Here is a 26,968-nt window from a genome sequence, read left to right as displayed (position 1 = left end):
ACTCAAGGATGAAAGAGCAGATAGAACCGAGGAGGGTCTTGGAATGCAGGAATGGAAAAACCAGACCCTTATCATCCTTCCCTCCTCATGTTGTAACTATTAATGGAACAGTATAACCTGTGTCCCCTCCTACCCCATAGGGAAAGGTATTTGCCCTACTCTTCCCTCACCCAGGATACATGCCTCATCCAATCAGCAAATGACCCACAAGACCTTGATCCCACTCCTTGGACCCTGAGTATAACAGTGGACTAAGGACCCCTGTTCAGTGTCAGTTCTCCCTTGAGCTGGCCTGCTGGTCTAACAGTGTCTCCCATTCTAATAAACTTTGTTTCCCTTTCATTCTGTCTCATGTCTGGAAATTCTTTCCCAACCCATGCCCAAACCACAACATTTTTGGTGGCCCGTAAGGAGATTTTGGGGTCTCTTCCCCCACCTCCTTGCTTCTCCTTTTTCATAGGGACCCTCTGAGAAGAGGCAACTGCTGTGGAAACAACTGAGGAACTCCAGCCAGGGTTACCCTCTAGTGTATTCCAAAGGCCCCACTGCTCACTGCACCCCAGTAGCTGCCACCCAAATGGGTGAGGGTCTCTCCTTTTAACTTCTTTCCAACTGAGGTCTCAAATCAGATCAGATCAGTCGCTCAGTTTTGTCCGACTCTTTGTGACCCCATGAATAGCAGCACGCCAGGCCTCCCTGTCTATCACCAACTCCCAGAGTTCACTGAGACTCACGTCCATCAAGTCAGTGATGCCATCCAGCCATCTCATCCTCTGTTGTCCCCTTCTCCTCCTGCCCCCAATCCCTCCCAGCATCAGAGTCTTTTCCAATGAGTCAACTCTTCACATGAGGTGGCCAAGTACTGGAGTTTCAGCTTTAGCATCATTTCTTCCAAAGAAATCCCAGGGCTGATCTCCTTCAGAATGGACTGGTTGGATCTCCTTGCAGTCCAAGGGACTCTCAAGAGTCTTCTCCAACACCACAGTTCAAAAGCATCAATTCTTTGGAGCTCAGCCTTCTTCACAGTCCAACTCTCCAATCCATACATGACCACAGGAAAAACCATAGCCTTGACTAGACGGACCTTTGTTGGCAAAGTAATGTCTCTGCTTTTGAATATGCTATCTAGGTTGGTCATAACTTTCCTTCCAAGGAGTAAGTGTCTTTTAATTTCATGGCTGCAGTCACCATCTGCAGTGATTTTGGAGCCCAGAAAAATAAAGTCTGACACTGTTTCCACTGTTTCCCCATCTATTTCCCATGAAGTAATGGGACCGGATGCCATGATCTTTGTTTTCTGAATGTTGAGTGTTAAGCCAACTTTTTCACTCTCTACTTTCACTTTCATCAAAACCAACCAATATTGTGTGGGCATGGGTCGGGCACTTAAAAACCATTAGGGCTCCTGCCACATGAAGACTCCCATATGAGGATAAGGGGAACATGGAACAGATCATGCCACAAGGGCATCCGCCCCCAGCAAGACAACTTTTATGCATCGTGTCAGTGGTTGAAGCAAAACAGAGACCATTGTCCCTTGGCCACTGCCTCCCCGACAGGATTGTAAGTTGGATTCCTCAGTCTTCTTCCCTGTCACTTTCATTTCTTTCCCTTTTGGTCCAGATTGATTTACAGGAGCTTAGGTGTTGCCTGGGAGAAATATCAATAACCTCAAATATGCAGATGACAACACCCTTATGGCAGAAAGTGAAGAGGAACTAAAAAGCCTCTTGATGAAAGTGAAAGAGGAGAGTGAAAAAGTTGGCTTAAAACTCAACATTCAGAAAACTAAGATCATGGCATCTGGTCCCATCACTTCATGGGAAATAGATGGGGAAACAGTGGAAACAGTGTCAGACTTTATTTTGGGGGGCTCCAAAATCACTGCAGATGGTGATTGCAGTCATGAAATTAAAAGACACTTACTCCTTGGAAGGAAAGTTATCCCCAACCTAGATAGCATATTGAAAAGCAGAGATATTACTTTGCCAACAAAGGTCTGTCTAGTCAAGGCTATGGTTTTTCCAGTGGTCATGTATGGATGTGAGAGTTGGACTGTGAAGAAGGCTGAGCGCCGAAGAATTGATGCTTTTGAACTGTGGTGTTGGAGAAGACTCTTGAGAGTCCCTTGGACTGCAAGGAGATCCAACCAGTCCATTCTAAAGGAGATCAGTCCTGGGTGTTCATTGGAAGGAATGATGCTAAAGCTGAAACTCCAATACTTTGGCCACCTCATGTGAAGAGTTGACTCATTGGAAAAGACTCTGATGCTGGGAGGGATTGGGGGCAGGAGGAGAAGGGGACAACAGAGGGTGAGATGGCTGGATAGCATCACCGACTTGATGGATGTGAGTTTGAGTGAACTCCGAGAGTTGGTGATGGACAGGGAGGCCTGGAGTGCTGAGATTCATGGGGTCGCAAAGAGTCGGACTCAACTGAGTGACTAAACTGAACTGAACTGAAGTGTTGCCTCTGAGCCATCCGAAGAGTGCCTTCCATGTTTCAAAGAATTGCCAAATGGTGAGTCACCCTGTTACTCCCAGGAATCTCTCTTTCTCTGCCCGAGTCACATGGTGCCTTAGTTGCGTGGTTCTCAGAGGTCACCTCTCACTGGATGCAACTATTGGGATGGTTGGCCATTTTTGTGCCATTAGTTGCATGGAGACATCACTGAGACAGAAAGGGATGCCTTTTTGTCAGGCAATGATCAGTACCCCCATTCTACAGCATATAGGCTAAGGATGGATTCTGGTACATCTCGGGAGCCTCTCTCAGACACACTCCTTGGCTACATTCTCAAAAACTGGAAAATTTTGACCCTACACAAGGCCTGGCCCCAATACAAATGAGGGGACCAAAAAAAAACATGGCCTCTAAATGGCACACTAGCTTTTGCCAAAAGCAGGGAAGGGACTCAGAATTTCCTTATGTTCAGTCCTTCATGGCCCTCAGTCAGAATTTGGATTTCAGGGACTCATGCCACATGTATCTTTCTGTTTCCTCCCTATCTCCTGTTCCCCTCTGTTTCTCTCTATCAAATATCCCAGACAACCCCTACTTGACTTTTCATATCCAAATGACCGCTAGGAAAGAATTCTGAGGTTCCCTTTGGTCCGGGTCTTTCTCCTATTTTCAAAAGCCTGAGAGATCAAAAACTCTCCTAACATTCTAAAGAATTCCCTTCTAACTACTGTTTCTCAGGGTGGAAAAGGACCAAGCTTCCCCCGCTCCTGAAAATTCCCTTAACCCTTCAGATTCTTCTGATGGGATAAAGACCTCACTTTCCACCAGAGGGATGATCCAAGATTTTTATCAGCTGATCTGCCCCTGAAATCAGAGTCAATTTGAGCACTGTTTGGTCTATATTTTAGCTATAAAACTAGGACTACAGAAAGGAAAGGTGACTTTTTGACACAGAATAGCCGTGATATTTTTTAGACTCCAGAGAAAATTGGTTAAAATGAATTTGTTTCTTGGAAACTGCAAAACCGGTTCTTTTTGCATATGCAGTATTCTTGCCTGGAAAATCCCATGGACGGAGGAGCCTGGTGGGCTGCAGTCCATGGGGTCGCTAAGAGTTGGACATAACTGAGTGACTTCACTTTGACTTTTCACTTTCATGCATTGGAGAAGGAAATGGCAACCCACTCCAGTGTTCTTGCCTGGAGAATCCCAGGGATGGGGAAGCCTGGTGGGCTGCCGTCTATGGGGTCGCACAGAGTCGGACACGACTGAAACGACTTAGCAGCAACAGCAGCTTATTAAAAAGCTTGCCTAGGGAAAAGCTTGAAGTTAACCCCTTCCATGTCCCTGAAATACACAGCCCACCTTTGCCTGAGACCTCAGCCTTGGGCAAATTAGAACTTTAAAAAAGGGGGGTAGAGAGGGTGAATCAAAGAGACATTTTAAATCTCAAGTGGAAAACTATGCAATCTGTGTCTGTCTGTCTGTCTGGATTTATGTATGTCTCAGTGTCTGTCTATGAGGTTTTTTTTTTTTTTTTTTAATAATATTGCTTAAGTTGTAAATGAGTTCTGATTTAATTGGCATAAAGAACAGTAAGTGCTTACAAGTCAGACAATCCTAAATACAAGAGAAATTAATCTAAATGAATTTCAGATTCACATGAACTGGGAAATATTCAATATTAAATATCTAGTATTACTGTTTGTTTGCTAATCTAATATAGACATGTCTAAATGGCACCTGGTCCCATCACTTCATGGGGAATAGATAGGGAAACAGTGGAAACAGTGTCAGACTTTATTTTTTTGGGCTCCAAAATCACTGCAGATGGTGACTGCACCCATGAAATTAAAAGATGCTTACTCCTTGGAAGGAAAGTTATGACCAACCTAGATAGCATATTGAAAAGCAGAGACATTACTTTTCCAACAAAGGTCTGTCTAGTCAAGGCTATGGTTTTTCCAGTGGTCACGTATGGATGTGAGAGTTGGACTGTGAAGAGAGCTGAGCGCCGAAGTTTTTGAACTGTGGTGTTGGGGAAGACTCTTGAGAGTCCCTTGGACTGCAAGGAGATCCAACCAGTCCATTCTAAAGGAGATCAGTCCTGGGTGTTCATTGGAAGGAATGATGCTAAAGCTGAAACTCCAATACTTTGGCCACCTCATGGGAAGAGTTGACTCATTAGAAAAGACTCTGATGCTGGCAGGGACTGGGGGCAGAAGGAAAAGGGGACGACAGAGGATGAGATGGCTGGATGGCATCACCGACTTGATGGACATGAGTTTGAGTGAACTCCGGAGTTGGTGATGGACAGGGAGGCCTGGCGTGCTGCTATTCATGGGGTCGCAAAGAGTTAGACACGACTGAGCAACTGAACTGAACTGAAAAGTCATAAACATTAAGCATAATATTTTCATTGTGCGTAGGTTTATTACAAGTTAAATATTGTTATTGTTATTGTTATATCTGTTACAAGTTTGTCAGCAAGAAAAGTAACTCGAATGAAGAAACTTTTAAAAAAGAAAAATATAAATGAGCTTTTAGATAAACTGTTAAGAATAATTACACTTTAGAAGTGTCTGTCTAAAACAGTCTCTCTAGATTTTGGTAACCTGAATTTCTCAGTTCAGTTCAGTCACTCAGTCATGTCTGACTCTTTGTGACCCCACAGACTGCAGCATGCCAGGCTTCTCTGTCCATAACCAACACCCAGAGTATACTCAAACTCATGTCCATTGAGTTGGTGATGCCATCCAACCGTTTAATTCTCTGTTGTCCTCTTCTCCTACCACCTTCAATCTTTCCCAGCATCAGGGTCTTTTCAAATGAGTCAGTTCTTTGCATCATGTGGCCAAAGTATTGGAGTTTCAGCTTCAGCATCAGTCCTTCCAATGAATATTCAGGGTTGATTTCCTTTAGGATGGACTGGTTGGATCTCCTTGCAGTCCAAGGGACTCTCAAGAGTCTTCTCCAACATCACAGTTCAAAAGCATCAATTGTTTCGTGCTCAGCTTTCTTTATAGTCCAACTCTTACATCCATACATGACTACTGGAAAACCATAGCTTTGACTAGATGGACCTTTGTTAGTAAAGTAATGTCTCTGCTTTTTAATAAGCTGTCAAGATGGGTCATAACTTTTCTTCCAAGAAGTAAGTGTCTTTTAATTTCATGGCTGCAGTCACCATCTGCCGTGATTTTGGACCCCCCCCCAAAATAAAGTCTATCACTGTTTCCACTGTTTCTCCATCTATTTGCCATGAAGTGATGGGACCAAATGCCATAATCTTAGTTTTATGAATATTGGATTTTAAGCCAACTTTATTAAGCCATTAGTTTTAAGCCATTATCTTCATTACCTCCACCATCGTTTGGCCTCAGATCAAATAACAGGGAAGGAACACAGCCCCATCCTTCAACAGAAAATTGGATTAAATATTTACTGAGCATGGCCCCGCCCACCAGAACAAGAACCAGTTTCCCCCTCAGTTAGTCTCTCCCATCTGGAAGCTTCCATAAGCCTCTTGTCCTTCTCCATCAGAAGGCAGACAGAATGAAAACCACAACCACAGAAAACTAACCAATCTGATCACATGGACCACCGCCTTGTCTAAGTCAGTGAAACTATGAGCCATGCCGTGTAGGGCCACCCAAGACAAACAGGTCATGGTGGAGAGTTCTGACAAAATGTGGTCCACTGGAGAAGGGAATGGCAAACCACTTCAGTATTCTTGCCTTGAGAACCCCATGAACAGTATGAAAAGGCAAAAAGATAGGATACCGAAAGATGAAATCCCCAGGTTGGTAGGTGCCCAATATGCTACTGGAGATCAATGAAGAATTAACTCCAGAAAGAATGAAGAGACAGAGCCAAAGCAAAAACAACACCCAGTTGTGGATGTGACTGGTTATGGACATAAAGTCCAATGCTGTAAAGACCAATATTGCATAGGAACCTGGAATGTTAAGTCCATGAATCAAGGCAAATTGGAAATGATCAATGGCAAGAGTGAACATCGACATTTTAGGAATCACAGAACCTGAATTTTAGGGTTGTGCTAAACTGAGTAATGGAAGTTTATTGAATAACTAGGTCATTTCCAAAGAAAATAAGATTCTGAAACATTCATTACTGAACACTAGCTTCCGCTTACAGAGAAACTAGAGATTTTGGACTGTTAATGAATAATGTTGGATGCCATTCTGAGATGTTCTCTAGAATATTTTTTTAAGAAATTGTCACTGATATTTATGTTCACCAATCTATAGAATGCTAATATAAAGGTCAGTTCTTGGTTGCTTTAGGAAAGTAGGATGTGTGTTTTCAGTAAAGAAGGTATGAGGAATGAAATTACATTTTATGAAGGGAAAAGGAAGTAGGTATGACTTACAGGTGGCTGTTTCAGGATGGGAGAACAAAGTGATGGGTACAGAAATTGATAAGGTTTTATGGAAAGTGGACCCCAAGGGAAGAGTTTGGTACATAAATATGTAAGGGAAATGGGTAATTTCCTCAGTTCTGTCTCACCGCAGCAAAAATTTGAAGCGATGGACAAATCAGTGTTATAGCTCAGTTTTATTGGTAAGCAAAGGAAAATAGGCGTGAGAGTGGGCCAACCCAAAAGACACGAAGAAAGAAGCCCCGGCTCAATTTTGGCATCTCTTTTTATATGTTTTTTCTCCGCCCCCTGAACCTGCCCAACGTAAATTGGGCTAGCCAGGAGGGCTGTTTGTTTTACCTGAGGTCCTTACTATGGTCCTGGGACCTTCCTTTGTTCCTATTTTCAGGCTTTTTCCTTCTTTGTCTTTTAGCCACTGCCATTTTGGACTCCTTTTTTCTGTTCTAACTTCCTAACATTCCCCCCTCAAGAGATGGGAGGCCCAATTCTTTGGGAATAGGGGCTTCGAGGTCTCTCTGGCTACTTCCTGCAGAACTGGGATAGCAAGGAGCATTGAGCCTCGCCCTCTTGCTAGTCTCAAGCCTCAGAGTCCTTATAGCAGTGCCCATCTAAGGGTGAGTGATATTTTCCATGGTCAGCTGTAGTTTTATATATCCTTGTTAAACTGGCAGTGCATATTGTAGCCTGTTGACCTGGGCAGAGACAAAAATGGGTTAGACAATTGATAATACATGGAGCAATCATAAGCAGCATCAATATGGTGATAACAAGGATTAGCAAGGGCATTAGCCAACTCCAAATTCCCTACCGCCAGGAGAAGGATCCCCCAAAGAGAGACTGTAGCCACACCGAGAACTCTCCAGCTCTTTCTCTGAGGTCCTGTAGGATCTAGAATGTTTTTCTTGAAGACTGTCAGACTTCTAAAAAACTTAGCTGGAGGTATTTACCCAGAAACAACACATCTCATTCAAGATGGCTCAAGTCCCTCCTTGTTCAGGAATCAGGAGATCTATCTCCTATCTCTTTTGGAGTACAACCCCTGCCAAGCTGTTGGCTCTTTCGAGCTGTCCTGAGAAATCTTATCTCCAGGAACTTAATTTGGGGGGTGTGCATTATAATGGCACTCATTTGTGGTTCTGAATAGGTATCTGAGATCCTCTAGAGTCTCACAGGTGGATTGAGTGCCCTCTTCTGTTTTCTTCCACGGCTTGATCCATGAGTAGTGAATCCAGGAGTCATGTCTTGGAAACTTGACTGCTGTTGGGGTAGAAAGTATTACAGGGTAGGGGCCTTTCCATGTGGGCTGCATTTGAGCCTTTGGGGATCCAGAATTTAATTAGGACTTGAGTCCCTGGAACATATAGTGGTGGCTCTTTAGAATCTTTTGGGTCCTGGTTGACACCACACAAGTTTATATCCTGCTGGAATTGTCCAATGGCCTTGGTATAAAACTGAAGGGACTGAGCCTCTGGATCAAGAAAGAGGTCATTGACATAAACAAAAGGTCTCCCACATAGCATCTCATAAGGACTAAGACCAACCTGTTCCTTAGGGGCAATATGGGTATGGAGGAGAGCTATTGGTAAGGTTTCCTTCCATCCCAGGGAGGTCTCCTGGGTAATCATTTTTATCGCTGATTTTAAGAATTGGTTGGCTCTTTCTATTTTTCCTGAAGACTGAGGCCTCCGGGCACAGTGGGCACAAGTAATGCCCAATACTTTCGAGACCCCTTGGGTGACCTTAGAAGTAAATGATGTCCCATTGTCACTTTGCAATGACTTGGGCAGACCAAATCTCAGAATAATTTCATGGAGCAGTTTTTTGCCACCTCCTCAGCTTTCTCAGTCTGGGTGGGAAAGCCTTCAATCCATCCTGTGAAATATATCTATCATGACTAAAAGGTATTTATACCCTTGAGAAACTGGCATCTGGGTGAAGTCCATCAGCCAGTCCTCTCCTGCGTAGGTCCCACGTCATTGGATGGGCTGGGCCAGCTGGGGTCTTCGAGCTCCTTGGGAGTTGTTTAATTGGCAAGTGGAACAAGAGGAGACCACTTACCTTATAGTCGTTTGAAGGTCTGTTCCTCTGAAGGACCTTTTTAGTAATCTTTGGAGAACCTTCTTCTAAATGAGTTGTGGCATGTAAGGAGTTAACCAACTTCTACTGGAGGTCCCCAGGCAAAAAAAGAAGTTCCTCCTTTTGGAACCACCCCTTATGATCTTCTTGAAAACCCTCACTCTTAGCTTTAAGTGTCTCACCTTCAGTATATGAAGGAGTTTTGGCAAATTAGTCTGTGGAACTAAGGTGGGAATCTGTATTAGGTCATTGTAATGCTGCTCTCCTAACTGCCTGATTGGCTGCTTGGTTCCCTCAGGCCACTGCCGTGCTCCCTTTTTGGTGTCCTTTGCAATGGGAGACTGAAACCTCAGCTGGCAGATGGACTGCCTCAATAGTCTAAGGATTTGATCACCATATTTGATTGGGGACACTTTAAAGTGGCCTCTTTCCTTCCAAATAGCAGCATGTGCATGTAGCACCAGAAAGGCATACTTGGAGTCAGTGTAAATGGCTACTCTTTTTCCTTTTCGCAGCTCTAAAGCTCTAATCAGGGCTATGAGCTCAACTAATTGGGCTGAAGTGGCAAAGGTTTAGCCTCTGTGGTCTCAAAATTGGAGACTACTGCATATCCAGCTCTTCTTTTTCCATCCAGAAAAAAGCTGTTTCCATCAGTGTACCAGATTTCCTCAGGATTGGTTAGAGGATCTTCTGACAATCCCTCTTGAGATTTTGTCCAATGGTCCAAAGTTTCTAGGCAAGAGTGAAAGGGAAGAGAGCCCTCGGAGTACTCAGGAGGGTGGCAGGGTTAAGAACTTCACAAGGGGATATAGTCAAGCCTGGATTTTCCATCAGTACTACTTGATACCTGAGGACTCTTTGATCAGACATCCATAAATGGCCTCTCCCATTCAGGAGTTGTTTCACTTGGTGGCTGGTAAAAATAATTTGCCCCTGAGAGAGTTTTAAAGCATCTCTATTAGGACTGCAATAGCTGCAATATTTTGAAGGCGGGGAAAGATCTCTTCTCAATAAGGGAATAGGATATTCAGGGGCCACCTGAGTACCTGGTGGGAAAATATTTGCCCATCCCAGCGACAAAGAAGTGTTCAGGTGACTCTTTTGTAATTGTTTTTCCTGTATCACCCAAAATGGTACAAGTTTGGGAGGAGTAGGCTCTGGAGTAGGAGGTCAGGACAGAGTAGGTAGCCCCAGTGTCAACCAAGAAATTCTCGGACCTACCTGCCACATCCAGTTGCACCCTTGGCTCTAGCCCCATGTTGGTTATCTGTGACAGGTGCGCTGGCTGGAGCAGGATGCTTCACTCCTGTTGAACCATCATGAGGGAAGGCTTGGCGCTTGACCTTGAGGCTCTTGGGTCCCCAGGGCAGAGTGCCACCCAATGTCCAAATTGATGGCATTTGTAGAAAGCCATTTTAGGAGACTTGTCAAGGTTTGGACACTCTGGCTGATTGTCCTGGCTGTCTATAGATTAGGCATCTGCCTCATGCCTTGTCCTTCAAGGACTCGGGGTTTGCCATAGGGCTTCCCTGGAGGGCGGCCAGTATCTGGGCATACCTTATCTCTTTCCTTTTATCCCTTTCCTGGGCCTTGGCCTCCTTCTCCTGTTCTCTGTTATAAAAGGTATTGGTGGCTGTCTGGACCATCTCATCTAAAGAGGCAGCAGGGTCCTGCTGCTGTAGCTGCCTGTCCCTTGTAAGAGTCTATGTCCAGATTGGTAAACTTTTGGAGGGCCTCTTTTAGCCTTTTCAGAAAGGCAATGGTTCTCATTGGACTCCTGAGTTATTGATGAGACCAGGCATAGTCCAACAGCTAATAGGCTTCTTTTTATTTCCATAGGTGGGCTTCCTTAGGGGTGACTCTTTCTGAAACTTATCCTACCCAGTACTGTTGCAACCTGAGAGCCGGGCTCCCTGGATCAGGGTGCAGATCCCCAGGCAGGCTGAGGCATGACAGCCTCCTGGAGATCGAATCCCCAGGTAGACTGAGGCAGGTTGGACTCCTGAGAATTGGATCCCTGGGCAAGTTGAGGCATGTCGACCTCCTGGGACACCTAGATTGGTGGATCCCCGAGAAGGTTGAGGCATGACAACCTTTCAAGGACCAGATCCCTAGGCAGGTCAAGGTAGGTGGGGCTCCTAGGACCCCCGGACTGGAGTTGGGTGTCCCCAAGGTCTCCAGCATGACCAGGGTAAGATTAAGGGGTTGTAATCTTAACTCATTGCCAGTTTGTCCACTGCGGATGGGAATAGATACCATGAATTAAAGTAATCCAAGTCTGTGCCCTGAGACTAGGAACCTGGTGAAATAGCCATAAGCTTTATCCTCTTATTGCTCTGAGGAAATGTAAGTCACTGAATTTTTTCCCCTAGTCCTTCATAAGAACAGTTTACTATGTTTCAAATAGTAAACATTTCATTGTCATAGACCCACTCTAGGTAATAACAGAAGTAATGACACAGGAGTGGGTTACTGGTCCTGTTAGGGGCATTAAGAATATTTTAATAATAAGTGGGGTGGAGCAATGTTGCCTACAAGGGGGCAGGGTCCTGATTGTAGGAGTTAGTAAGTGGCTTACGAACAAATTGATAAGAGGCAACAGACCAGCTGTTCTGTAAAAGCAGAATGGAGATTTGATCCAGGGGTATGTTTGTAACTTTAGGAGACGGGTAGTAAGGGTTTGGGCCCAATGGCCTACAGGGCTAACTCCCAAAGTGGCAAACATTGTCCCTGGAAGCGCAGTTGCCCTTGAAGGGATGCCACCAACAGAAGAACTTCTAGCAGGCATTGTGTACCTGCCACCCGCCCTAGTGCATCCCCTGAGAGGTGCTGTTGTCGCATATGTTGTGGGAAACACGGAAGATGAAGGCCTGAATCTCTACAGGGATGGATATTATACAGTATTTCCCTCCCAGGGGCCAGGTATTTTCTGGTTGTCCTGCCGTAAGATTGTAGAGGCAACATTGTGGGCCTGGATGGGGCTCAGGAGAAGAGCATAAAACAGGAGTGATGGGGGCAGGGCACAACTTATTAAAAGTATGACATAGCCCAAGGTATAACATAAACTGATTAAAATCAAATGGGTCCAAGATGACAAGTCATATTCAACTAAACCTTGATCCTCAATCTGCAAGCTAAATGACACACCCAGAGGTGCCAGGACAGTTCCAAGTCACTGTCAAAAGACCTAGGAGTGAGTGGCTCCCCAATTGTTGGAACGACCCTCCCACTCATTAGCATATGAAATCACCCAGCTCTTGAAAACTAACCACACCACATTCCATGGCTGCTGCAGTCTCCTCTGTGATGGCCCACACCCTGTGGAGTGTACTTCTCTCTGAATCCGAACAAATCCATCTCTTACCTATTACTGTGTCTCTCTCACTGGATTTTTGTAATGAGACATCAGAGCCTGAGCTTCATTAGGTGACATCAGAGCCTGAACTTCACTAGGTCCTGAAGCCAGTCACCATGGGTTTTGGCTGGGCTCAAGTCCCAGGAGAGAGGAGCTGAAGGACGAGAGGAAAAAGCAGTGGGAAAAATGGGCCCTGCCAGAAGATCTGCTAAATACCTGACCTATGCTCACAGTTTTCATTGGCCTGATCCTTGGCACAAAGAAGATTAAGGACTGAAGAACCCCCATCTGCTTGGGCAACAGCTACCAGGGCACCGCAGATAGTGGAGCCTTCGGGATACCCTGGGGCATCCACTGCTGCTCACCTGTTCGCAGGTGGTTTGAGGAAACAAGAAACAAGAGATTGTAAAGGAATTAAGATTTTGTTAGCCATATATCCTTCCAGCCATAGGAGCGAGGACTTTCTACCTTAACCGAAGTCTTCTGGAGTCTGAGACTGAGCTGCGTGAGCTTTCTGCCAAGTTTGTTTTTGCTGTCCCGGTTTCCAGCACGGTAGGCTTCTTGTCACTTCCACTCCGCTGGGTTTTCTTCGTGTTCAGCTTCCACTTCGGGAGCTTTCACGGCGTTGGGCTTCTGCTGTGCTTGGCCTCTGCCTTGTGGGGGCAGAGCCGAGGTAGTTTCAGCCAGGTTAAATCTGAATCACGGCACCATATATGTCGGGGGAGTATGTAATTTCCTCAGTTCTGTCTTGTTGCAGCAAAAATTTGAAGGAATGGACAAATCGGTGTTATAGCTCAGTTTTATTGGCAAGCAAAGGAAAATACATCCTCAAGGCATGAGGGTGGGCTGACCCAAAAGATGCGAAGAGAAGAGAAGCTCCCAGCTCAATTTTGGCTCCTCTTTTTATGTTTTTTTTTTTTCCTCCTCCCCCTGAGCCTGCCCTATGTTAATTGGGCTAGCTAGGAGGGTTGTTTGTTTTATCCGAGGTCCTCACTCCAGTCCTGGGACTTTCCTTTGTTCTATTTTCGCGGGCTTTTCTCTTCTTTGTCTTTTAGCCACCGCCATTTTGGACTCCTTTTTCCTATTCTAACTTCCTAACAAATACAAGTTTTCTTGAGATGTTGAACTGCCTTTAATAATGGATTTTAAGTTTCTTTACCTCTGAAGTGATCTGTTCTGTTTATCTTTGAAATCTTCTTTGTTACTTTGGCTAAGTGAATATATAGTTTCACAGTGATCTATATGATTCTACCTGGCTGTTATAAACCCTTTTCATATTTATCGACAAAACTTCCTAAATAACTTGACTTCTAGCTGACTTTGGGGTGCTTCAGAGGGCCCCTGTGACATCCCAAAGAGCTATTAAACTACCTGGGTTCATTGGACATGTGAAATTATAAAGTCTTCTCAGGTTATACTGTATGGTTGATGTTACTAATAGAGATATCCTAAAATTATGTGGAATTCATATATCTCTGATATGCCCTGATAAAATGTGGTCACTTATAAGTCTAGTTATCATATCAAAGTGTTGCATATCACAGCAATGACCAGGCTATTTTGTCAATTGCAATTTAATCAGATTTTAAATGTTCCTTTTATGGCTTCACTCTGATGCCTTTGCAAGAATACTGCTGCTTCAAGATTTATGGAAAAGACTTTTCTAAGATTAACCAATAAACAAATTTTGCTTGTTTGTTATCTGGTAAACTGGTAACAGACTGTAATTTAGTCTACTCTCTGTATTAAGAGAACAAAGTTTTCTTAGAATGTAGCTTTTGATAACTGATTATTAATTTCTTTGCCTTTAAGTGATTTATATTTGATTTTAAAATCTTTTGTTACTTTGGTAAAGAAACATTATTTTAGATTATGGTACATGTAGACAAGCTCATTCTGCTTCTACAAAAATAAGCGCTCACAGTTAGACTTTAGCTATCCTGGTGTCCTTTAAAACATGGCAACAGTCTACTCCTAAATCAGGGAATTAAAAATGGGTGAGCAATAGCTGTAAATCAAAGAGCTAGGGCTATGGGAAATCCAAGATGGCCTCTTGGCTTTTCCTGGCTCCCTGAAAAACCTCATTTTTATTTGATGGATTAAAGCCTTCCCTGGCTACAGGGTTAATGCCCTCATAATGAAAAAAAATCATGTTTCACTGAATATCATTTTGTTACTTGTTAAACTAAGCTTCTAGTTTTGTTTACTAAGTGTTTACTAAGTGTTTCTCAGTGTTTACTAAGACTCACTTCTGAGATAGTTCCTTGTTGTTATATTGCTAAGAGATTTAGTTAAGTTATTAAAAAGGACACTCTAAGTTTGTTTATAAAGCTTATCTCAGTAACCAATCTTTGGATAAAGGTCAGATATTCCATGATGTACAACCAGGAGATTAACACCTGGCTACAATCATTTAACTAAGTTAGATGACCTGGGGTATACTAGGCTATGAAAGTTCTTGACTTTTAATTCTTACTTATGATCTTACTAATAACTGCTGCTGCTGCTAAGTCACTTCAGTCGTGTCTGGCTGTGTGCGATCCCATAGATGGCAGCCCACCAGGCTCTGCCGCCTCTGGGATTCTCCAGGCAAGAACACTGGAGTGGGTTGCCATTTATTCTCCAATGTGTGAAAGCGAAAAGTGAAAGTGAAGTCACTCAGTCGTGCCCGACTCTTAGCAACCCCATGGACTGCAGCCCACCAGGCTCCTCTGTCCATGGGGTTTTCCAGGCAAGAGTACTAGAATGTGGTGCCATTGCCTTCTCTGACTAATAACTGCTAGCTATATTATTTTCTATGTTGCTTGTTTCAGAAGATTGTTTCTTACATTACCAAATGTGTGACCGAGCCTGTGATAAAATGCTGATAAGCAGTTCCATATGAGATCAATGATTGTAATAATGTAACTCTAGATATGGGAAGAAGCAACAGGTGGGAATATTTTTCTGGACTAAGAGACTAGTAAGAGAGGTATGGTCCAGAGACTTTTGCTATTTGCAAGATCTGGTCCAGTAATAGCACACTGAGTGACCTGTCAATGAAATCTTCATTGAGCCTCCCCAGCACCATGGGACACAACTGCCATGAAATGCCCACAAAGCATGGTCAAATATGTGGCTCTGCAGGGACCCTGCTGACTGGAAGTTGGCACTTACTTGCCAATTATCTCTACAAAGATTACATCGTGACCACTGCAAGCTGCTGACCTTCAACAGCCCTTGAAAGGAGTTCACAGTGGAGATCAGAAATAAGACACTTTGTGCTCTGGGAAAAACTCAGAAGAACTGGCCTTCAGAGAGTCAGATGTTTTCAGCTAAAGATTTTTATGAGCCCAAATTCTTGCATCTTCTCATACTTAGAGAAACACTAATGTCATGAACCAATGTCTATTCCTGGTTCTCCTGTCTAGCTCCTCAGAAGCTTTTCTACTTCTATTAATCTTTGGGCCATGTATCTTTAAATTTCTTTTTAAGTTTGTTCCTTCTAGAATACAACAAATCTCCAAGTGATAGTTTGACACCAATATTCCCTGGCCAACACCCAGACAATGCCGAAACAAGCCACCATATCATTCCATGGACTCTCGTCTCCTGCTGTAAATTCACCCTGACAGGGAGCAGGCAAAGGGAACCCAGAGCCCCATGATGCCCCTGAACAGCCTGGAGAAGCCAAAGTGGTCATCACCCCTTTTCCTTTAAGACTGGGTTCCCAAATGCCTGAGAAAGGAAATATGTAGATAGTTAGACATGAGCAAGGTATCACAAGGGGCCAAAGAATTGGCTCTAAAAGAGAGGGAAGAATGTGGTGACCCAAGGACAAAAGTGCAGATAAAACCAAGGAGGGTCTTGGAATGCAGGAATGGAAAAACCAGACCCTTATCGTCCTTCCTTTCCCCTTGTTGTAACTATTAATGGAACGGTATAACCTGTGTCCCCCTCCTACCCCACAGGGAGAAGGTATTTGCCCTACTCTTCCCCCACCCAGGATACATGCCTCATCCAATCAACAAATGACCCGCAAGACCTCGATCCCACTCCTTGTACCCTGGGTATAAAAGTGGACTAAGGACCCCTCTTCAGTGTCGGGTCTCCCTTGAGCTGGCCTGCTGGTCTAACAGTGTCTCCCATTCTAATAAACTTTATTTCCCTCTCATTCTGTCTCATGTCTGGAAATTCTTTTCCAACCCATGCTTGGACCACAACACTGTGGAACATCACTTCAAGGGCATCATACTAATCAGACCATATGAGTACATAGTGGAAGGACATTGATGGCTTTGGTAAGATACATGTACTCCAGTGGGGAGGAGTTAAGCTTTGAAGCTTAATAAGAATTTAGGGGCCCACCACACTTTTAGGTGGCTAGTGGTCTGGGTTGTGCTAGAACATCCCTTTCAAAGTGAAAGCCACATTATTGATTATTTTACCTCCCACCCAGTAGCAATTCCATGCCTATTAGTATTGCTCCAATTAACGTAGTGGGTAACACAAAGACTGCCAGCTTTGAGAGAGGTCCAGAATAGGAAAAGACTCTGCATCCATTCCAGGTTGCAGAGTAAGGAGACTTACTGCTCTAACCATATAATCTGCAAGACACTGTGTCATTAGACATATCCCTGGTGGGATAAGACACTGTTTTGAGTTTATGACAAGCTTCAATGGGGGATTCATAATGTAGATCTCTTCAGTTCTGGGGCAAAGCCATGCCATCTTGAGTGTAAAATTATATACCTATCAAAAAATAACAAGCTGTGCTGTTGAGCCCTGATACTAGAGCACATGACCATGAGACATCAAATAACCATGTCACCAGAACTACTCTCCTGAGTATTATCAAGCCTACTAAACCTGAAAGTCAAATGAGTACAATATTAACCTGTCTTAAGATGGAAGTGTGGTACCTCTAAGATAAAGCCCAAGTAGGACCAATACAGGAATGCAAGCTCTGTGAGCGGGTAGCCCAGACTCCCGTGTCTTCTACTACTGTTGTGTTTGTGGTTTGCACCTTGGTTTGCACCCATGAGAGAATTCCTTAGGACCAGGAAGTGGTGAAGAATAAAGGCCCAAACTTGGTTCATGGATAAATCAGGTTAGGAATGTGGTATAAGCCAAAAATTGAAGGTGGCTGCACTATAGCCTCACTCAGGCATGGCTTTGAAAGTCAAATATGAAGGGAAATCTTCATAATGGACAGAACTTTAGGCAGCAGGCCTGGTGATCCACCTTTTGTAGATGGAGAAGCAACCTGAGGTTAGATTATACACAGTATACATGCGCTTACTGGCAGTGCTAAAAGACTTGGTTCAGTCTGTAGGAAACTGGAGATGAGAGAGTTTCAAGCTAGAGACAAGTAGACCTATGCGAATGGACAGAAAGGGGGAATATCTTTGTATTTCATGTTACTGTCTACCAGAGAGCATCTCTCACTGAAGAGACACTAAACTATTAGCTAATCAAAAGGACTTGGCAGCAGACGTCAGCTAGACTCTGTCATTGGCCACTCCGGTATTATCATAATTGACATGTGAATCAAATAGCCATGTTGGTAAGGATGAAGGCTATTTGTGGGCCCAATAACATGAGCTCTCAAGGTTGACCTAACTACTCCTGCTAGAAACAAAGGCTAATGCTGAATCCCCAGTGGCTTGTTAGATGTATGGATCTGGAAGCTAGAAAAGAAGGGTGTGTGGTGGTACACTTTTAGTACTTATGGGATAGGATTAGTATGTTATGGGGAGAGAAGATGGTACAACCTAGGGAGTAATAGCACTTAAAGGGCAGGCAAAGGGAGATAAATTTTAGATGGAGGCTGAGAAGGAGAAGTTAGATAGAAATCGAGAGCCAAGAGAGGAGAGCTTTATAAGGAAAAATATATAGATGAATTAGGTAAAATTGGGGTTAGAAAATATCCACTGGTTTTAGCAACAAAGAGGTTGTTGAAAATTTTGGCTAGAGCAATTTCAAAGCAAACTAGGGCAGACGGAACTTGAGATGTGATTGGAAGCTGAAGAAAGGAATTCAATGAGTGTTTGTTGAATTTTAAAGCATGATATTAGTATGGGGGAAAGAACAGAAAAGGTGGTACATAAAGAGGAAAGTAGTAAAGTTTCAAAGGATCTGCTATGGAAAAATAAGGAAGGTAACCAACTCTGTGCACATGTAAAGATCATCAAGTAGTGCCAAAGCCAAGCCAAAGTTGAAGTCCACAAATCTACACTGGCATCAATCGATATGGTTTAGATATATTTTCCACTAGGGGTGATTGGCTTCCGGGGGTGGAAGTATGGAATACATGTGATTAACCTGGCCTAAGAATTGATATGAAGGTAAAGGTTTTCACTGTGAGTGTCGTTGAAAGACAAACAAAAAAAATGGAACCAAAATGTGTAGGGTTCTGGCAAGTGAGATTATAGTGTGACTCACTGTGGTTGTGAGTCTTCTCTGGTGGCTTGGATAGTAAAGAATCTGCTGGCAATGCAGGAGGCCTGGGTTCAATCCCTGGGTTGGGAATATCTCCTGTAGGAAATGGCAACCCACTCTAGTATGCTTGCCTGGGAAATTCCATGGACAGAGAAGCCGGGCAGGCTACAGTCCATGGGGTCACAAAGAGTCAGACATGACTGAGTGACTAACACACTGTGGTGGGAAGGAAGGAAACCATGAGGAGGGGAGGGTCTCAGAAGAAGAGGGAGGGCCCAGTATTTAAGACCAAGAGTTTTGAAAGGTGGCGAGTGAAAGAGATGGAGAGGTGAGAGGTTATGGGCCGATACTGATGTACCAGAATTTATACTTTGGTCATTCACTTCCAACTGGTGGTAATGTCTACCTAGCACCAGTAGAGAGTGAAGAAGAGCCTTTTATGTATCACCAGCACCAGTAAGTCAGTGACCAAAGTGCAACAAATTCAAAAACCATTGAAGTGAGGAAAGCAGTAGAAGTTGAATAATTGTTGATGCTGACTGGCTTCCCAGGTGACTCAGTGAGTAGAGAATCCGACTGTAATGCAGGAGATGCGGGTTCAGTCCCTGGGTCAGGAAGATCCCCTGAAGGAGGGCATGGCAACCCACTCCAGTATTCTTGCCTGGAGAATCCCCATGAACTGGTGGGCTATAGTCCATGGGGTCACAAAGAGTCAGACACGACTGAAGTGACTAAGCACGACATAGATGCTGACAATACCCAGTTATTCAGCTTTGAGCTTCCCAGCAGATAAGGCACAATGGAGGATCCATCAGGTTATTTAGCTCTTATCTTATTTTAAAAAGTATCATATTGGTCTGAAAAGATGCTGAATTCTAGAAAGAATGTATTGGGGGAATAACTTTCACTATGACTTAGATGAAGCTCATGAAATTTGTTCTGGGGGCAGTTCTTGGACTGCAAGGAGATCCAACCAGTCCATCCTAAAGGAGATCAGTCCTGGGTGTTCATTGGAAGGAATGATGCTAAAGCTGAAACTCCAGTACTTTGGCCACCTCATGTGAAGAGTTGACTCATTGGAAAAGACTCTGATGCTGGGAGGGATTGGGGGCAGGAGGAGAAGGGGACGACAGAGGATGAGATGGCTGGATGGCATCACTGACTCGATGGACGTGAGTCTGAGTGAACTCCGGGAGTTGGTGATGGACAGGGAGGCCTGGTGTGCTGTGATTCACGGGGTCGCAAAGAGTTGGACATGACTGAGTGACTGAACTGAACTGAACCTGAGTTCTGTAACAGGCTTCTAACTATTCAAAGTGTAAAATTGTCATTTTTCTGTAAATCCCCAAAAGACAACAGTACAGGTGTGCAGATGAAATGTCAGTCATGTGCCTCAGATGTCATCAAGAGCCTCTGTACTGCTTGAACCCTCCAAATTTCATGATCTGCGGGAATTCAAAGCCTTCCCAGACATGTCTGCTAATGCACAGGTGGTTTCCGTTTCCTAAACCTCCCTTAACTCTTCACTTTTTCACTCACCACCTTTGCCCCACACCATAATGACTAAACCTCCCTTAACTTTTCAGTTTTTCACTCACCACCTTTGTCCTCCACCATAATGACCCCAAAATTAAATTCAGTCCTTTCTGCAGTTTTTGCTATTAAGATGACCACAAAGAAATTACTCAAATTAATCATTCTTACTTATGAGTCAAAATTTATAACTTAAGTCTTATAATGGATGGAAAACCAATGGATAGCACATAGAGTCTTTATCCATTCAGCTGCTGATGGACACTTTATTTCTTGACATACTCATAGAAAATTTTTTTGGATCGGTTTCCTGAAGCAAGGGAAATAAAAGCAAAAATAAACAAATGGGACCTAATTAAACTTTAAACTTTTGTTTCTGTCATATCTTGGCAATTGTAAATAATGCTATGAACATTAGGATGCATGTGTTTCTTCAAATTAGTGGGTTTTTTTTTTTTTTTTCAGATACATACCCAGGAGCGGAATTGCTGGGTCATACAGTAGTTCTCTATCTATCAGATCTAGGCCCTTAAATCTATTTCTAACTTCCACTGTATAATCATAAGGGATTTGATTTAGGTCATACCTGAATGGTCTAGTGGTTTTCCCTACTTTCTTCAATTTAAGTCTGAATTTGGCAATAAGAAGTTCATGGTCTGAGCCACAGTCAGCTCCTGGTCTTGTTTTTGCTGACTTTATAATCAATCTGATTTCAGTGTTGACCATCTGGTGATGTCCATGTATAGAGTCTTCTCTTGTGTTGTTGGGAAAGGGTGTTTGTTATGACCAGTGAATTAAAGCTCAACATTCAGAAAATGAAGATCATGGCATCCGGTCCCACCACTTCATGAGAAATAGATGGGGAAACAGTGGAAACAGTGTCAGACTTTATTTTTCTGGGCTCCAAAATCACTACAGATGGTGACTGCACCCATGAAATTAAAAGATGCTCACTCCTTGGAAGGAAAGTTATGACCAACCTAGATAGCATATTCAAAAGCAGAGACATTACTTTTCCAACAAAGGTTCGTCTAGTCAAATCTATGGTTTTTCCTGTGGTCATGTATGGATGTGAGAGTTGGACTGTGAAGAAGGCTGAGCGCCGAAGAATTGATGCTTTTGAACTGTGGTGTTGGAGAAGACTCTTGAGAGTCCCTTGGACTGCAAGGAGATCCAACCAGTTCATTCTGAAGGAGATCAGCCCTGGGATTTCTTTGAAGGAATGATGCTAAAGCTGAAACTCCAGTACTTTGGCCACCTCATGCGAAGAGTTGACTCATTGGAAAAGACTCTGATGCTGGGAGGGATTGGAGGCAGGAGGAGAAGGGGATGACAGAGGATGACACATCTGGATGGCATCACTGACTCGATGGATGTGAGTCTGAGTGAATTCCGGGAGTTGGTGATGGACAGGGAGACCTGGCGTGCTGCGATTCATGGGGTCGCAAAGAGTCGGACACGACTGAAAGACTGATCTGATCTGATCTGATCTGACAGTACTTCTATTTTTAGTTTTTTTGCGAAAACTCTAAACTGTTTCCACTGTGGCTGCATCAATTTACATTCCCACCAACAGTGTAGGAGGGTTCTCTTTTTTCCATATCCTTGCTACATTTATTTTTGTGTTCGTTTTTGATTATAACCATACCAACCAGTGTAAGGTGATATCTCATTGTGGTTTTAATTTCTATTTTCCTGATGAGATGAGCGATGTTGAGCATCTTTTCATGTACCTTTTGACCATCTGCATGTCCTCTTTGGAAAAATGTCTATTCGAGTCTTCAGCCCATTTTTAAATCAGGTTGCTTGTTTTTTTGATATTGAGTCATATGAGCTATTTATATGTTTTAGATGTTAACCCCAAACATCATTTGCAAGTCATATTGTTTGCAAATATTTTCTCTCATTCAGTGGGTTGTCTTTTCATTTTGTAATGGTTTCCTTTACTGTGCATAATTTTTTAAGTTTAATTAAGTCCTAGTTAAACCTAGTTTAATTAGGTTTAATTTGTTTATTTTTGCTTTTATTTCTCTTCCTTTAGGGAACAGATCCAAAAATATTTTTCTATGATTATATCAAAAAGTGTTCTGCCTATGTTTTCCTCTAGGAGTTTTGTGGTTTGTGGCCTTACAGGTTTAACAGTTTTTTTAATTCACTTGCTTATGCAAATGGGAACTTCCTTCTCTGTAAGAATTTTGTGCTAATCGATTGAAAACATACACACACACACACTCACACAACACGCATATATGTTCCTTTGTCACTAAGAGAACAGTTTACCAACCTGTCTCTTTGATGGTCCTCCTGTCTAGCCTAAGGAAACAGGAGAGGGGGACACTGAGGATGCTGTGTGTGGGCATAATAAAAAATTCCTACGGGGGCACAAGAACTTCACTATAGACGTCATTAAAGCTGTTATCCTTAGAGGAACTGGCAAGCGGCAGATGAGTTGTCACAACTTGATTCTTTCATTTCTGTAACAGGAATGATCTTGGCACAGTTTACAGGCAGCAAACTGTGCTTAGAAAATGGTGGTGTTTTCTCCTATGTATCAGAATAGATAACCATATGAAAGATGGTGTGATGAAGAGAAATGTTATACCTGTTACCAAGTGTATGTTACTTTAAACTCTTTCCTTAATCATATTCCCCCAAACTAACCAATAGTACTTTTATTACCTTACATAGATGAGTATTATTTGGCAAATTATGAAACAGTTTGTTACACTTTTTAAAAAGTTAATAACACAGCATCTGATTCTTTTTAATAAAAATTTTCTTCCCTTGAATGCTTTCATTATTTTTGTCTTTAGATTATAACCAGTTGTTCTTTCCACTGAATAACCCAGCTTTTCTAGTTTCTGGTTCCATGTAACTGGAGCCCAGTAGGCTTAATTACATTTGAAGATGACTTAAGTAGATGAACTTTGCCTTAGCTTGAAGATGTAAGCTTAACTGTGCCTTGCTATGCATTAGCTGCCTAATCAATCAATCAGTGGGCTACATGTGCTGCAGAAGAATTCGGCTGTGTGTTCACGTGAAAAATAATGGAACTGGGTCCAAAAGAATACCCAGTGGATTCTCAAATCATTAGTTTTGGATTAGGTCTTTACTTTGGCAACAAGTGTACAAATAAACAAGCATGACTGAAATTAATTTATTGCATTCAAAAGACATCTGTAATTCTGCAGTTACTCTGTGAGAAAGAATTAAACAATTTCATCTTTGACCACTTCCCTTCATATTTCAGCTAAACAAACCTCTCCTTCAGATCCTCTTTTCAGCTGATAGGAAAACAAAGGGCCTCATAAATAAGCCTTTGTGTTTATAAATATTAATACATATCAAAACACAAGGATGACATTAAAGTGTCATGAAAAGCCAGTTTAGAGACAAATTATAGACTAATGCTTCTTGCTTCAAGTGGATCTTGGGCATATGTGCCAAAGTTTTGTAGCACATGCTATGTGAGAAAACAGGAAATCATCTCTTTCCAGTTTTGAAATACGAAGGCTGGGGTACAAATCACCTTTCAATATCTTATGGATCCTGGGGAGTTACATTCAACAGGACTTTATTTCAATTGAACTATGACTAAAGAAAGCCAAAATATACTGTCTGTGAAGCTGTCATAGTGTAATGTGTCTTATTAGGCATACACTTGGCAAAGCTGCAGGGCTAGCTGACAGATGGGTTGGCCTCTAATGACCCAGGAACAGTAACCAAAGGCCAAAGGGAATCAGAAATAAATCAGAATAAATGACAATCCTGCTCCAATTGTTGATCAACATAATGTTCAAGGGTATTTACTGTGGACTCAGAAAGAAGAGTCTTGAGATTTCTGCCAAGGTCAGAAAATGCTTTAATCCCAAGTGATTAACTGGGAAAATGTTCATGAGTACCAGTATGTGTTATTGAAAGAGCCATAGGAAGAAGGGAAAAGGAGAGAAGGAAGAAGATAAATACAGGTGGCAGGATAAAAAACAGGGATGTGGGGCCATTTAGTGATAATAATAATAGTAGTAGTAATAATAATGGAAGGAGACAATCAGCAAAATAAAAAAGCAACCTATGAAATAGGAGAAAATATTTGCAAACCATATATCTGATAAGGGATTAATATTCAACATATATAAGGCACTCATACAACTCAATAGCAAACCCCCCCTCCAAACAAACAAATAAAACCAACCAAAATATCCACATAACCTTATTTAAAACTGGACCAAGTAGCTGAATAGATATGTTTCCAAAGAAAACATTCAAATGGCCAACAGATATATGTAAAGATGCTCAATATCAGTAATCATCAGAAAAATGTAAATCAAAACCACAATGAGACATCACCTCATACTTATTAGGATGGCTATTATCAAAAAATCAAAAGATAACAAGTATTGGTGAGGATGTGGTGATAAAGGAATCTTTACACACTGTTGGTGGGAAAATAAACTGATACAGCCATTATGGAAAACAGTATGGAGGCTTCTCAAAAAATTAAAAATAGATCTACTATATGATCTAACAATCCTACTTCTGGGTATATATTTAAAGGAAGTTAAGTTAGTATTTCCAAGAGATATCTGTACTTCCATATTGATTACAGCATTATTTAAAATAACGAAGATATGGAAAGAAGCTAAGTGTCCATCTACAGATGAATAGATAAAGAAAATGTGATAAACATATATATATGTGTGTGTGTGAGTATCTCAGAGTAAAAAAAAACTGCATTTATATATATTCTGACCTGGGAACAGTAACCAAAGACCAAGGGGATCAGAAATAAATTAGAATAAATGCCAAAACCTGCTCCAATAATTGACCAATGATATATATAATTTATATATATGATTTATAATGATATAATTTATATATTTATATCTGACAGATATATGCAGTTTTTTTGTTTCTACACATGAAACTTTTTGACACTTGGTATTGTTTTGAGAGTTTTATGGAAGTAAATTGAATGGAATAGGTTATATTTGCATATGTGCTCAGTTGCTTCAGTCTTGTCCGACTCTTTGTGGTTACATTTATTGAATATCTAATATATACTCCCTCTTACAGCAACATTATAAGGGGTTTTATCTGGATTTTACTGATAAGGGCCCTGGAGGAGGAAATGGCAACCCACTCCAGTATTCTTACCTGGAAAATTCCATGGACAGAGAAGCCTGATGGGCTGTAGTCCATGGGGTTGCAAAGAGTCAGACACGAACTAAGTGAGCACACACATGCACATAGATAGGAAGTTAAACCTCTGGAAAGTTAATATATTAAGAGATTTGCTCGAGTCATGCACATAACAGGAGGAGAGGTGGGCTTGAACTTGGGTCTGGCTTCAAGGCCTAACAACCTTACACTACCCACTCCAGAGAACCAACTCCCCTGACCACAAATTGAACTCACTGCATTGGTATTTAATTTTTCAAGATTTATCATTTTTAAAGTAAGATTTATTATATGAAAATGTCACCTTCTTAATGTGCTTTTTATTCCATAGGATATTATTTTCTAAATTCATTTAGGACTTGGAGGACAGCAAAATGATGTAGAGGACAGACATAGGGTTAGAAAACAAAGGGCGTGATGTCTGTTTAGTGTTGTTCAGATGATCTCATGGTATGTTATTTATGCTTTTATTTTACTTTAAATTATATTTAACTTACAGAGTTAAAGACATGAAATTAAATTGACTTTCAGAGTTAAAAATAATCTATAACTCATCCTGTTCTAGAACGTAGTTCAGGTGCCATGAATCATAGTTAGCTAAATGCTTCTATACTCCTTCATCTGTCCAGACTAGATTGTCCAGTTAATGGGGCCAGAGACAGTTCTAGCCATCTTTGTTTCTCCAGAAGTACTCAATAGTTCAATTAAAAAACATTTATTTATTTACTATGGTTGTGCTGGGTCTTCGTTGCTGTACCTGGGCTTTCTCTAATTGTGGCAAGTAGGGGCTGTTCTTCAGCGCGGTGCCTGTGCTTCTCATGGTGGTGATTTCTCTTGTTGCAGAACACGGGCTCTAGGGCACACAGGCTTCAGTAGCTGCAGCGCGCAGGCTCAGTAGCTATAGCTCGTGGGCTCCAGAAGACGGGCTCAATAGTGGCACACAGGCTTCGTTACTCAGATGAAGATTCCAGCATGTGGAATCTTCCTGGACCAAGGATTGAACCATTTTCTCTGCATTGGCAAGTGAATTCTTATCCACTGTACTACCGGGGAAGCTCCCCAGTAGTTCTTGATGTGGTAAGTCACCAACATTTGTTGAACTCATTCCTGCTGACATGACCTGACAGATGGAGTGTACAAAGAAGGACTTCTGTAGGAAAGAATTGTACTGATTGTTTACCAAGTGAAATAGGATATTTTAGAATCAAGGCTGGGCTTCCCTGATGGCTCAGTGATAAAGAATCCACCTGCAGTGCAGGAGACACAAGTTTAGTCCCTGAATTGGGACAATCCCTTGGAGGAGGAAATTACAACCCACTCCAGTATTCTTGTCTGAAAAATCCCATGGACTGAGGAGGCTGGCAGGCTACAGTCCAAAGGGTTGCAGAGTCAGACACGACTGAGCGACTGAGCACGGGCTCAAGAATTGAGGTTAGATGTATGATTCAAGTTCAGAAATCAATACTCTTTATGGGTTAGCAGATGACCCTTTTGAGTCTTTTAATATCAATAACATGTTGAATTAAAAATATTTCTATGTT

General features: G+C 42.3%; 1 long non-coding RNA gene across 2 annotated transcripts in view; it reads left to right on the top strand.

Moving 5' to 3' along the window:
- The window catches only part of LOC147350337 (uncharacterized), a 90,004-nt gene extending 73,555 nt beyond the window's left edge, over positions 1-16,449 (top strand). The window contains exons 1-2 of one of the 2 annotated variants that reach the window (XR_015148732.1): positions 11,193-12,848; positions 16,247-16,449. This is a non-coding gene — a long non-coding RNA (uncharacterized LOC147350337). Of the gene's footprint in view, positions 1-11,192; positions 12,849-16,246 lie in introns of those variants that run through there. The other variant, XR_015148731.1, reaches the window with a different exon arrangement.
- Positions 16,450-26,968: the final 10,519 nt, after the last annotated feature.

Source organism: Bos grunniens, chromosome 20, assembly GCF_055505025.1.
Source record: "Bos grunniens cultivar Pamir isolate PY7600 chromosome 20, Bosgru_T2T1.0, whole genome shotgun sequence".
In the NCBI taxonomy this organism is placed as follows: domain Eukaryota; kingdom Metazoa; phylum Chordata; class Mammalia; order Artiodactyla; family Bovidae; genus Bos; species Bos grunniens.
This window is presented reverse-complemented; position numbering and strand designations above follow the sequence as displayed.